Source organism: Ambystoma mexicanum, chromosome 6p (assembly GCF_040938575.1).
Source record: "Ambystoma mexicanum isolate Mex_15411 chromosome 6p, UKY_AmexF1_1, whole genome shotgun sequence".
Classification (NCBI taxonomy): Eukaryota; Metazoa; Chordata; class Amphibia; order Caudata; family Ambystomatidae; genus Ambystoma; species Ambystoma mexicanum.
The window spans coordinates 1,053,544,538-1,053,558,847 of NC_090935.1; the positions used below are offsets into that span (position 1 = coordinate 1,053,544,538).

At 44.9% G+C, this 14,310-nt stretch overlaps 1 protein-coding gene across 1 annotated transcript in view; it reads right to left on the bottom strand.

Annotated features, from left to right (window-relative positions):
• Positions 1-1,366, bottom strand: part of S1PR3 (sphingosine-1-phosphate receptor 3) — a 45,211-nt gene extending 43,845 nt beyond the window's left edge. Inside the window, exon 1 of the mRNA XM_069625658.1 lies at positions 896-1,366. The gene's annotated coding sequence lies outside the window, so the exon portion shown is untranslated. The remainder of the gene's footprint in view (positions 1-895) is intronic.
• Between the last annotated feature and the right edge of the window lie 12,944 nt (positions 1,367-14,310).

The window sequence follows — 14,310 nt, forward strand, 5'->3', positions numbered from 1 at the left end:
GTGCCGAACAGGAGAGGTGTCCCACCCCCAAATGTCCCGGTCTGGCTAGTGAAACAGCTACTGGGGGGGCAAGATGCACCCCCACCCCCTGCGGCTCAGAACACCACTGTTGTAGAGTAAATAATACATATAGCACCTAATATTTATTGCACAGCACTTCTAACACAGTTTTGCTGAGTGGTTACACTGTAACCAACGGGTGCTACCAATGACACCTACTGTTTTGATTTTAGAGGGATGAAATGCTGAGTCAGAGTGTCTGGGATTCTAACCTGTGACCGGGTAGGTCCATACAGACTGCAGCAGCGAGTGCTTGGACTTGTGGAATTGTAATTACGGATAAACTTCAAACCAAACCTGCTTCTGTTGTATGCTGGTAGAGTGCCACTAACTATCCGCTCCCCTGTTCCCCCTACAGCCAAGAGTGGAGGACAAAGACACCACAACGGACATTTTACACTGATTCAGTATGCGGACATGTGGAAACTAGCCAGCACCCTGAGTGCCAATGCTTGAAAGGGTCTATCATCCATCCATCCATCCATCCATCCATCCATCCATCCATCCATCCATCCATCCATCCATCCATCCATCCATCCATCCATCCATCCATCCATCCATCCATCCATCCATCCATCCATCCATCCATCCATCCATCCATCCATCCATCCATCCATCCATCCATCCATCCATCCATCCATCCATCCATCCATCCATCCATCCATCCATCCATCCATCCATCCATCCATCCATCCATCCATCCATCCGTGTCCAGCAGACTCTACAAGTCAGGCAGGGTCCAGTAGTCCCCTGGTGTGTATAATGTAGCCAGGAGCGGTCGCATGCCCTGCTCCCATGGAACACTCTGTGCGTGATACGGGCAGGGAGCACTCACCTCTGTCTGTTTGTCCCATCCTGGCTGCGTGTCACATCCCAGTCAGGACTCTTGCAAACCCGCGCAGGGCAGCCTCCGCGCGCCTCGGTACTTGCCTCGGTCCCCTCTGCCTCAGAGGCCTCCACACCCCACACAATCCACGGCTGAGCTGTGAATCCGGACCCTGTGAGCCCCGGCAAGCGGCGGGTCCAGGTGCTCTGTCATGCTCTGCTGGTGACTTTGTGACAGTTCTCGGCGCTTCCACAGTCTCCGTGGTCAGTGCCCCTGGTGAGGTGAGAGAGCCGTGTCCCCCCGCAGCTCTGCGCTCCCGTTACTACAGCACCGCAGGGCTCTGCTCGAAGTCTTTGCAAAGTTTGTTCCTGGACCACGCTGGCCAGGGCTGTGCCTCCCCCTCAGTCTCACTCCCCACCTCCCACCCTTCCCCCACTGTCCAACTTCTCCATGCCCGGCCAAGCGGGCCTCCTGCCGCCGCTCTGCGCAGAAGAGCCGACCTATATGAACATTTCGAGACTTCCTTTCAGTCCAATGAGCGCCGGTGATGTGCACGAGCCATTTATTTCACCTGATCCCGGTGTCGGTCAACGCGTGGGTAATGAATGATGTTTTATTCCGATCATTAGAAAACACTTAAAGTAGTATCAGTCCCCACAAGGGGGCCTCAGGCTCCTGCGCAGCACCGAAAGCACTCTGAAACAAAGAGCTCAGGGAACAGCATCCAGCGTAATTTCGGAGGACTAGGCTCTGAACAAAGAGAACGCACAGTGCGGAGATGTGCAACTTAACAATATGATGCAGCACAGATCGTTTTTCATGATGATTTGTGAGCGGAGTCGAAATGCTCGGTGCCAGCCATAGAGGCGGGCAAGGGAAGCGCTGCTTCGCAGGCTGGCCAGACAAAGACACGACTTTATTAATGGGCTTTCCGGCGAGCGGGTGTGTGCCAGTGGTCTGGAGTTGGGGGATCTCCATGCCACCTCCGCACACCCGCAAGGTGTATGCCTAGTAGTTCAAGGTTGTGCCAGGGCATCATGCAGAGGAGGGGGCAGAACGGAGGGGCGGTTTGCCCCGGGCCTCGCGCTATAAACGGGGCCTCGAAGGCATTGTGAAGTCTGCATTTTTTCCCCTTGTATTTTGGTGCCCGCTCTGCAGGGTCAGGCTTAGCGTCTGCCGGGAATAGCAATCGGACAGGGTGCCTGGAGCTTCTGTACTTTCTCCTGCTGTCTTACTTTCATTAAAATGTTTTATTAGAATACTAGCAAAAGTACCCGTTCTCTAAGCAGGTTTTGTTTACAGACATGAGAACACTCTTATCAGTTGTTGAAAATCAATGCTCCTGTAGGTTGTAACGGTTTATAACACGGAACACTCCAGCTAGGGACTTCTTCCACTGACAATGAATGTGGCGCACAATAGAAATGCTTTTTATTTTATCTCAACCCTGGGTTCTTTGTTTGAATAGGCCCCCATCCCGTCTCACACCCACCTTAATAAACACCCTGTGTCACAATGGATTAGGAACCAGGCCGGTGTATAACATAAGATATTTATACATTTTATGGTTCAATGAAAAATCAGACCAAAATCAAAAAATTGGGCAGCAACCACCAGTGTTGTGGCAATACAAATGCAAAGATTCCCACAATACAGTTAATTTAAACCCCTAAACTAATATACAGAAACCTTTAATAGAAACATAAACAAAATAACAGATAGTACTCAAGTTATGCACTCCCCCTGCAGCACTCACCCCCAACTTCAGCTAACTAAATTCTTTGTGGATGGAAGGCAGTGGTAAGGAGTCAGAATGAAAAGAGAACAATCAGATTTTTAATTCATCCCAGCACCCCAAGATGGGAGTCCAGAAACGAAACTGAAAACCTTATTTTTGAGCAAAATGGCATAATCAGATTACACTTGTTATTTACACAGCAGTTTACAACCACAGTGGGATAGCTAGGACAGACATTCGTGTTGCAACACTCAAGTGATAAGGAAGCTTACCGAATACTAAACAGGGCACTAAGGCAACGTGCACACAGGTAAGAAAATCTATTTTTGGAAAAAGACAGAAATGCAAAATAAAACACATGCAGCAGAATGACAATTCTTTTCTACACAGGATTTAGGATGGCAGGCAGCCACAGAAAAAGCTTGGCTGTCAAAATCGCAAATCGGTTTTCAGCACAAGGAACAGAGGCACATAACAGATAGGATTCTGGTAGAAAGAGGTTATTCTTAATGGGAATACAGTGTGGGTTTATCTATGGGATGAATGCAAATCAAAATTGGTAGGAAAGCACAATACACAGACAAATTCCGTTTTTGTTAAACAAAGACTATTTCTGTTGAGACAATATTTTAATGGCTACAATTTTTAAAGGAAGGCACTTGACATGAGGTGGTTGATTTCGAATGGCAAACAGCTCACCGTGAATCTCTTTATAGGGGAATTAGTTTATTAAATTGCAAATAATGCTAAGGATTTATGCAGGCTATGGAAGGACTTATCAAAGGAATAAACTAACATACATGGGCTACTACAGATTTGTCTATGGAAAGGTGAACCGATTATACTGGCAATTTGTGATTTTAAATGGGATTTCAATGGGGTGCAAGGATCAAAAAAGCGGGATGTGCAATCTGTGGACTGGGTGATGTGATACTTACAAGGTAAGCTTGAGTTTAGGGTTCTGAACAGCTAGCAAGGTCTCTGGACAGCTAGGCCAAGGGATATGGTCACTCTGGATGGCTATGCCAAGGGATCTGGTCACTGGGACAGCTGGGCCAAGGGATCTAGTCAATGGGCTCTCCTGGATTGGATGCTGGACAGTTAGGCAATGTCTGGTTACTGTGGACAGCTGGATGGGATGCTGGACAGCTAGGCAAGGGATCTGGACACAGGGCTCTCCTGGATGGGATTCTGCCTCCTCTCCTTTCTCCCTGGATTCTTATGTGTGCCTGGATCTGGATGGATCTCTGCTTTCCTGGATCTTGAAGTCTGAGTTTCAGTGGATTGTCCCTTGTGTTTCCTTGTCTCCCCCTTATATAGCCAAAATCACATCATCGGTTTACAATCTGGGGATGGGGAGTATTCTGGACTTACCCCTCTACTGGGATAGGGCAGCCTACCAGTGTTCCCTCCTCCCCCTGGGCCGATCGTTTCAGGCGAAATGACATCAGTGTGGGTTTGCATTTATAACCTTCCTTTGTCCCTCCAAGCTACTTTTTACCAAAAATGAGTTATCGATCAAAAACATAAAATTTATGCTAGCCACCACCATAAAGATATGCGGATTCACTAAGTCACAGGGAATTGGACAGTCCGAACGTTGACTCTGTGCGAGGTCGCATCGCCCTTTGGCACATTTTAGCCATTTTTATGAAACACATAATATTTAAAATTCTGGTGGCGGCTACAAATATTTCCCAATGACATCTCACATTTTCCCACTTAGTTTTCAGATTTGTGCAATTTATAATTCACTGCGAAAAGCGTCTTTCATGGCCATTTCAGTTCACCACTTGCTAGAAACATGCACTTGGTCTATTTCTGTTTGTCTAAAAATCCCATGAAAACCGGTCAAATATAACATTACTGCTTATTCAGAGTGCTGGGAAAAAATTCTTAATACACAGATTTCCTTTACTGTCAATGGGGTAGATTTGTCACAGGTGTGGGTGGTGCTACAAACCTCCACAGTCAACTGTCTCTGCCAGGCAAGGCTTGCAACAAAGAACTTTTATTATGCCCTTTGAAGGTTTCACAGTTCCCCCTTCAGAGGGGATGCTGGAGGAAATCACACCTCTCGGTCATTCTCCAGCCCTACTGGTTTCCTTTGTTCATTCTGGCAGGGCTGCCAGCTAGTCTAGCGGGGCCCTGAATCCTCACACATTATCATGTGTCCTTGTGGGCCGGTTCACTTCTGGATGCAACTTTTCCCACTGTTGGTAGCAGGGCTTTGCCATTGAATTCAGTGCCTGGGCTAGGAAAAACAGTTTTACTGGTTTCTGAGTCTTTTTCAAGGAAACCAAATCTCATGGGAACAAATATAATGCACATTAGGTAGCCATGTCACTGCAAACCCTTACCCACATATACAATAATATTTCTGGGTGAGCAACGGCTGTCATTTGTCATTTGTCATGTGACTCTGAAACAACATTTTTTCTTTTTTAAAGCACAGATTCACACGTGTGCAGGCTTTTTCCTTTCAAGTTGCAAAAGCGGTTCTGCAGCCCACGGGATTATGTTTCAATTAATGTTTGGGAGGGCTTTTGCATATACTGTGGGTTCATGGACACGAAAGGATACTGCAAAGAGTTTCTTTGATATTGACATGAGAAAAAAGAGAGAGCTGCGCTATTTCTTTCCTTTGCTGTAATTTGAGTGTGATGGTTCATTTCAAAAGGAAAAAAAAGCTGTGTTTGTGGGAAAACAGTATTCTTTGCACTTCAAGTACTTTATCAGGAAAACAATTCTGTTCTCGAGATGTATTGCCTCGCTTCTTGGCAATCAGATGAAATACACACACAGGGCTGTGTAGCAATGGAGCACACACTTTGTTGTGTTTAAAATTAAAGAAATAACAAATTGCAAGCCGTCTTGAAAGCTGGGCGCAGCTTTTATTCTTCAAAGGACAGAACAGCAAATGTAAAGCCGTTATGAATGTAGGTGAATTTTCTTATGATTTAAATGAAATAAAGCAAATGCAGCAATTTATTTGGGTGGCAGGGTTTTAAGCTAGCCACACCTGTGCCAAGTAGACAAAGCACAGCGGTCATTGTGGTACCGTTTAAATGCGTTTTTTGGTTGTAGGGAAGTTCTGCTTTGGGCCTTAAATGTACCCCACAGATTGCCCCCTGCCCTTCCGTGACTGTTTGTTGAGGGAGAGTAGGGCAGAGTGGGGTTCATTTGGCAGAATTCTACTTCATCAGGGAGCTGCACTCCAGATTCCCTTCTGTCTTTCGGTTGGAATGTATGGGGCGGTACCCAATATCCTTCCTTCCCTTCCAGGTCCCCGGGGTGATCCTTGCCAGGCTAGGAGGTAATGAGGTTAATTATATAGTAGACGATAGATAAAAAACAAGTTGTAGTATATTTTACTGACATTGTTCCCGAAAGCTTTACAACAGTGGAACCATGATTACCATTTACAATTGTCACAATATGAATCTCTCTCATTTTTTACAATCACACCACGTACATTACTCAACAGAACAAGGATAACAACTTGACCTTTATCACATCCTTTCTCATTTTTACAATAATATCAAGTATAATACTCCCTGTTAACCAATCAGCCACAAGTCCTGCTCTCTTAATGTGTACGGCGATGGTGCACTGTCGGGCCAAGCCTGGGATGGTGACTTCTCCTCCACTTTTGAACTTCAACTGCCTACAGTAGCAATGTGGAGAACCGCAGGGCTTTTTTCAGAATTGCCAAGGCCTTTGCGGTTACCCTCCAGTTGGGACCCGGGCTTAGCAATTAATGAGATCCAAATTAATTGCGAATCGGGTGAGAATGTTATTACCTAGGTAGAAGGCAGAGAGAACACCTTGCATGACCCAACAATTATGCTCTATGCTTTTACCAGAAATAGAAATGTTTAGCATACAACTGCCAAGCAGGGGATGTTTGGAATAGGGAATCTCCAGGCCCCATACCCTCTTATCAACCAATTTAAATGTGGGAATGGTTGGATTTTTTGGGAGTTTCCTGAACAACGCTTCGTTGATGAAACTTTTTCCATTATTCAGACGTACTCTGGCGAGAACAGACTCTCTTATTTAACTGAATGGGGAGGAACAGTTGTTCACCCTTTTTCTGAATGACAGCCAGGCTTTGAGCTGGTTTTTCCTAATTTTTATCATGGGACTTGGGTTTTCAAATTGTGGATCGGTATAACATTTCAAGGTTGATTTTCAGGAATGTAGAGGAGTTCCCATCAACCGTTTGTTGTCCTACAGTAATTACAGTAATGTCAGGTACTTGATTGTTCTGAAAATGGAACTTAACTTGGTCTGATCGCTGTTCCACTATGTGGCATGTGCCATTTAGACTGACATAGTTGGTGCTCTGTTACTTTTATTGGCCGGTTAGCCTGAGTCCAGAGGACCTTGTTCACACAGTCTATCAGGGAGACAAACTCCCAAGGAGGTAATCCCTAATAGACAGGGGGTCCCCTCTGGAGTTACGACTATAACCAGGTGTTTCACCTTGTGTCACCCAATTCTTATCTCCAGATCCGCAGTCCTCCTTGACGTGAATTTAATTCCTGTCGAAGTTCTGGAGTTGTCCAGGAAGAGGGGTGAGAGGAATTTGGTGTCTCTACCCCCTTCCTGAATTAAGGTGCTCAAAGGCCCTTTTGGACAGAAGCGTGGCTTCGGATCTGGTGCCCACCAGTGCTAAAAATGCACATTGCCCCTGCTCTCGGATGGGGCAGAACACCTACCTTCTTTCTACTCCAAGGGGCAAAGGAAATGGGCAAGCTGGCCCATTAGTTTCTTTATTTTGGACTCCAACACTGGGGAATGCTGGACAGTTTTCGGAGTTCAGGAATCTGTAAATAAAATTTGGCATCCTGAAATAGGTGGGATTTTGGAATTCCCTTTTTCCCTTGATACTGGGCTGCCCCCTTTTCCTGGAGACAGTCACTCGAATCAGTTTGTGGGGAGGATCCCTCCGTCATTGTTAAGTTCTCAGGGTGACATTTCTGGGGTTCCGGGATGGGCGATTCTGAGTCAGTCCCCATACCTACCCAGTCTGGGTTATGGTCTTTTGGACACATTTTTCTTTGGGAGGAACTCCCCCATCCTTGAAAGAGAAGACTTTCTTCCCAGAATCCTCCAAGGATTCTTCCCCTTCAAACTGGAGGACACTGACTTCATCCACAAAATGGGTCTTCTTTGTCTCTTTGTTTCTCCTACCCACCCTCTGTTCCCTGGGTTTCACTATTTCGGGGGTAGGAGATTTAAGTTCCGGTTCTGGGGTTTCTAGGCGCTTTTCACGGGTGAGGAAGGACGCATACTCTAGGGCTTTGCATCCCCCTTCCTCCCGTGCCTCGTCCTCTAAAACCAGTTGGTTGTCAGGTTTCTCTCTGCGTCATTGTTCTGTGGTGCCAGACTCTGCATTCAAGCTGTTCTGAGCAGCCATGTTCATCTGAGGGTTCTGCTGAGCCCTCAACATGCGACTCAGATCTTGTGTTAGGTTCTGGACCTGGTGCTCCAGTTGTGACACCCGCTCTGGCTGGTACGGGGGTCTTGAGTCAAATCTGGGTTGCTCTCAGGAAGGGTAACTGCCCCTTCTCCCAGAGTAACTCGGATGTTGAGGGTTTCCCTGTTAGCCCTCCACCCTTGGCCTCCCCTCTCCCAGATTTGGTGGTCTAGACTCCTGCAAGCAGGGAGTGTAATTCGGGTTATTCTGGATGTTGGGGTTTTGAGGGTACCTGGTGAAGAAACTTAAACTAGAGGGTGGGAGATTACTGCCCTCCTGAGGGAAGTTTGGAAGGAAGTTTCCTGGGGCCGTACTCTTCTGATTGGATCCCACCCCCTTGGGCCAGGGGAGTCCACACATACCCCAAGATGGGTCTGTTGCCCTTGTACCTAGGGCTGATGTAATTGGCAGAGTCAGGGGCACATTGGTGGGGAACCCTGCCTTACTACCACCTGTTTGTGACTGGTCAGAGGGTCTTCTCTGCCTCTGATTTGGTTGGTTCTGGGAAGGTGTATTTTTAGGCCCCACCATTTCTAGGTCCAAAATTGGGGTAACCTTCACCTCCACCATCTTGGCAGCAGCTGGGGTGTTGCTTTGTTTGGGGTTTTTGGGGGGATTCTTGTTCTGTATGTGTTTTTGGACCTCGTAGATCCGGGTAGCTTGCTCTATTACCCAGTCCAGGGTCCTGTCATCATGGAATTCATTACCAATTGTGTCATGATGTAGTTCGGGAGTGCATGAAAATAGGTTTTTATAAATTCCCTACTATTCGTGTGTACCCGTCTAGTGGTTTTTGCGAATGCCCGTTTTAATTCCTGAACAAATTCTCTCGGGGCGCATCCTCTCCACAATGCAGATTGCAGGCCGCCTTACAGGCCTCCTGGGGGTTTCTGTGCATGGAGAAGTGCTTCAAGATGGCCGCCTTGTAGGTGGACCACTTTGAATGGTTTTGATGCTCCAGCCCAGCAAAGAAGCTGGAGTACTCTGGGGAGAACGTCCATTTGGCAAATTCTATAGAGTTCTGATCATTTTTAATGCTAAAAGATGTCATCATCTGGTCATATAGCTCCAGATGCTCCCAGACAGAATATTTGGCATTTTTATGGTATGAGGTCATGAAACCTCTAATAGCTGTAATCTGTCTAATAGGGTCTTTCACCACAGTTTTCTTGAGCTTGGCAGCCTTCTTTTTCCGCTGCACCAGAGTCCATTCACCCTCAGTCTCAGAGCTGCTGCTATTTGAGGTCCCTACCCGATCCTCTAGGCCCTCCCTAATTCTTTTAGCTTGGGAGTTTCTCCCAGAATGATGGGGCTTAGTCTCTTCTCCACTGTTGTACTTTGGGCTCTCTGGGTCTCTTCCCTTGAACTCCCTCTTTCGCACAGGGGATTAGTCATCTGACTCATCTCGGCTCCTGGAGTGGTGGAGAACTCCCCCCACCTCCCTGAGTGGGTAAAGGTTTTCAGAATACTCTTTTGGAGCCTCAACTCAGACTCCTTTTTCTCTGTAAAGTGAACCAAGTGGTTCCTTTGTAGCTGATGTTTCTGCAAGTCTAGCTCCCTGATTTTCTCGTCATAGTGTAAACAAGGACCGAGGGACCTATGACGGGCCCATAGAATCAGATCTCGCCCTCGAATACCTTAAGACAAGATAGCTGCACCTCGAGGAGGTTGGGGTGCAGGATTCACATACTCCAACACAGTTCAATAAGGACAACTCAAAGATTTGGCAAAGAGACTGTTAAGTTCATAGAGGTTTATTTCATGCCACTGCTGAGACAGAGCAGCCTTAGTGCCGTGGTCGAGCTCCCAGCCTCAACCAACCCCCAGCATCACACAGAGCTCACTTTTTATAGCAAAATGTGAGGGAGCACTCTGCCCCCACCTTTCCTGCACAGTCCTAAGCAACTTCATCATTAAACGTTAGCTCATTGGCAATTATTTTTAATTGAACTAACTCTTCAGAATGAAATACGCTCTAGCATGCATGTCTGATTTTTCCTCCGGTGTTCCGTTCAATTTATAGTTGATGCAGCTGGACCCTTCAGATAAGGTTTCAGACAAGGCCTAATTAAAACTCTAGGTTCTGCCCATTCATCAAGTTTCTGAAAGCATGGTGTCCTCGAATGTCTCAACTTTAAAATGACCTCATCTTACACACTTTGAGCACTACTCAGTTTCTTCTCATTTTAGCCACATTTTTGGTTACATGCATTTTCATTAAAGGCATTTAGCCAGAACGATTTTCTCTCTGTGTACAGAAAATCTTATTGTCCATTCTGTGCCTTGCCACCTTATTACATCATGGTAATGACATTTTCGACCTTATAAATACGATGCTTTTTCGAATACTAGTATATACTAACATTATGAATACTATTTACACATAATTACAACATCAATTAGTCCATACACATTTCTCTGCTTAGGTTTAAGTGGGGTTGCCCTCCACTTCATTCAGCTGTTGATTCCCTATCTTTAATTCGGGTCCTCCACTACACACCCCTGTCTTAAAAGTTCTTTGTTTCAAAAACAACAACTTTGAACCATATTCGATGTCCATTCTCCTTAATATTTATCTAAACACATCTTAACACGATCTTATATTTTGGCACATACTAACGTATTGTTATTCTTAAAACGAACATGTGTGTCATCTCCTTCCATGTAAGCCCCACTTCATGTAATCATGTGCCTTTAATCTAACTGTATGCCTTGGACGATTCACAGCCATTGTGAGACTCAAGAGGTTTGGTCAAGCTTTGAGGTAACCGATTAGCCCATCGTTTCTTCGTATGTTGTACCTTGTCTTCAACTCCCACCCCAACAAAGTACAGTCTCTCCTTGATCACCTTCTCCTGCCCATGCATATCATTTTCACTTTGTCCTTCCCTCTTTTTCACACTCTTTTCTTTTTTGTATCTTCCTTTTTTGTCGTCATTAGTTGGCATTAGTGGACCGTCTGTATCCTGTCGCCTTTTCCTTTCCATTGTGCTGTTTTCACAGTCGGTCTCCCAGGTTCTTTTGATGCTTAGACCAGAAGTCCATTGTTTTTTCCTTTTCACAAGAAGTTCAGTATTTTTCAGAGTGTCTCTCTTTCAAAAGGGTTCATTGTTCAATGAGTACACAAGAAGGGACGGTTCAGCGTGGGGATGCAGGGTTGGGGGAGTCTTTTTGCAGACACAATTCAGCGTCAGGCTTTCACTGGGTTTCTCTACAACCTCCCTACATTGATTTCCCAAGGCATACAGGTCCCTCGACGTACACCTGTAATATAAAATGGAATGAGTTTCTTTTGTAAAATAACAGGTCTCTACTATTTAACACATTTCCTACCAACCCATTTCCTTAAAACCTCTTTTCGCATTTGCTCTTATACCTTATTCCCTAGAAATTGCAAGACATTCCCTCTTATTTGACACCCCTGCCTCCTAGACAAGCTACAAAACATTTTCTTTTAAACATTTCCCTTTTGTGGGTAATTTTCACACCATAATTAAAATACCCCCCATTCCTAGCTCTGTGTCAGCTGGCTTAGAAAATGATTTTTGTTTTCAATAACACAAAATAAACCTCATCCTTCATGGGACACATTTTCTCCTTCCGGGTGCCACATGCCACCCTAAGGAGACAAAACAAATTAAAGAAAGACGTCTTCTTCTTTCCTGGTCTTCTAGGCACGTCCGCAGTAGATGACAGAAACGTCCTTGGGGATCCCCGTTGTCTGTAGAAAGTCAAAATAAAGGCAAAAGTCATTTGGGCATTGGCAAGGGGTCTGGTTTTCTTCCCAACTTTAACCCCTTTTGCTCCTTTTCTGCTAACAAAAATACACTCTGGGTCATTCTGCCCTATTCGTTGGTGCACATAAACAGCTATTTTCCAACCACCCCGCAGGGAAACTTAGTTTCGGCTTGGTTCTTTGGTCAGCTTAGCTGCATTCTTCCAGTTTAGCAGTAAATTCTTGCTGGTTAGCGGCACATACTTCTTCGGCTTAGCAGCCATTCTTCCTATTCTTTTCTTGTAGTTAGTTGGACCATTGTCTATGCTTGTGCTTTGTGTTCATCCTAGGGAAATAAAACAGAGGCGTTTCGCTGCACACCGTACCTGTCTAACTTGATCTAGCCTACCCCTGTCTTCCAGGACTATGGTACCAATTCTTACTACGTGCCTCCACCTTTATTGTTCCCATTAATGTTTGTCTAGTCTAATTCTTGCATACCTCTATCATAACAATCCTTTTGACATTATGAACATGAAAATGATTACTCACCTTCAATTTTACTTCTGTTTTCTGTGGTCGTCTGAAATGGCCATGTTGTTATTTATTTTCTACTCTTTCCACACCTGTTGTACCTGTCTTGGGAAAAACAGCTAACTTTTTAAGACATTGTGTCTCTTTCTCCCTTTTTCCTGTTACTCACCTGGATCCTCTTACCATTAGTGTTGATCGATTGTGTGTTCACACTCTTTTGGCGTGAACTAGTACTTACCTTTTTCTTTTTCTCCCTAATTTAAGGCCATGCAGACAATTTCTTGTGCTTCCACGCAAGAGGTTCATAGCTTGTCTGTAAAATAAATCAAAATTCTTACTGGCATTCACAAGTTGTTTTGCTTACTTCACCATATTTACTTAAAATGGCTTGTGCGAGTTTCCTTCGTTTAATTGACCCAATTTTATCAGCCATACTCCTTTTCTTGGTCTTCATGGTCTCTTGATGTTTTTTTTATTTGTCCAACGCTCCTTTTTTTCTGTTGGCCAGGAAACCTCATAAGTGTTATTTGTTTTCCACTTTTTGCTTTTTTTTCCCGTTTTATGCTTTTGAGTATATATCTCAATTTTCCCTTTATTCATTTTTATTCAAGATAACCACTTATTTTCAATATTTCCTAATTAATTTATTTATTTGCTTATTTATTCCTGTGACCAATCCTTTTGCGCTTCCTCGCCTCTTTTCTGACCCTATCTTCTTCCTTTTCTCCTTATTTCTACGTTCATCTTTCCTTTGTACTTCCTCATCCCTACTTTCACGTACCCTTTGCTTTTCTTCTAACCTCTACTGTGTCTGTCTGTCTCGTTCATAGGCTGCTCTCTGGTTTGCGATCAAGCTACTTTTCTTGCTCTTCGCGATAAAGCTGTACTCACCTTAGCCTAACTTCCTTCTTATCCTTCCGTCCCTTAACTCCTTCTCCTTCTTCTTTCCTCTGTGCCTCATCTAACTTCTTTTTATGTCTCCCATCATCACTTTCTTTCCCATCGAGTTTCAATGAGATTTGTCCTCCCATCCATTTGTCCTTTGTAAATGCTATCTCATCAGTTTTGTCTTCACTTCCTTTCCTCTTCTTTCCCTCGCTCCCCTTATCGAGAGATGCACTTGTCTGTGCCTGATCCCCTCCTTTATTAATGCATCATCGCGTATCCCCTGGTCCCTTGGGGCTAGGGATGTGAGATTCTTGTCCTTATCCTTCCCTTGATTTTTGTTACTACTTTATGTAGGCGAGGGTTGCTATACCCTGTGGCTGCTTTTAGCTTTCTTTAATGGCTAAAGTCCCTCAGGCTTACTTCCCTCGGTTCCTGTTTCAGGCGGGGCAGGCGTCGCTGCAGGTGTCTCACCCCCCTCAGTGCATATTTTTTACTACCAAGCTTCTGGAGGCTCTTCCTCCTTTCCTTGTTCTTATATTTTTCACAATTTGAGAACAGCATAGCATTTTCTAACTTTCTTCTTGTATATGTGGCATGCAAGTAAGTTGCCATGCATTGTAAGATGGCTTTAGATGAAGACTCAATTTGTGGCCGCGGCATAAACATCTTGTGGGTGGTACCTTTAACCCACTCCTCCAATTGGAGCAATGTTTTCCGGGCTTAACTCTGTTTCTAACGATATCCTTATGTGAGTCCAACAATCCCATTACTATGAGCGCGCACCAAATACTGCAAGCTCCAATCCAGTCTCTTCCTGCCAAATTATTTATACCGCCAATTTACTCAAAGAACATCAATTTGTGTGTGATTCCCTCTCAACTATAGAATCACATAAAACCCTTACTTGATTTCAACCAACAAAGAGACAACATTCCTGACATGTTACATACAACAGGACATGTATAACAGACACTTGACAGACTAGACAAACACCAGCTGGACACACGTATACCTGCCTTCTAATCAATACCCCGACAAGGGGTGTAAACAAACCCCTTTGATGG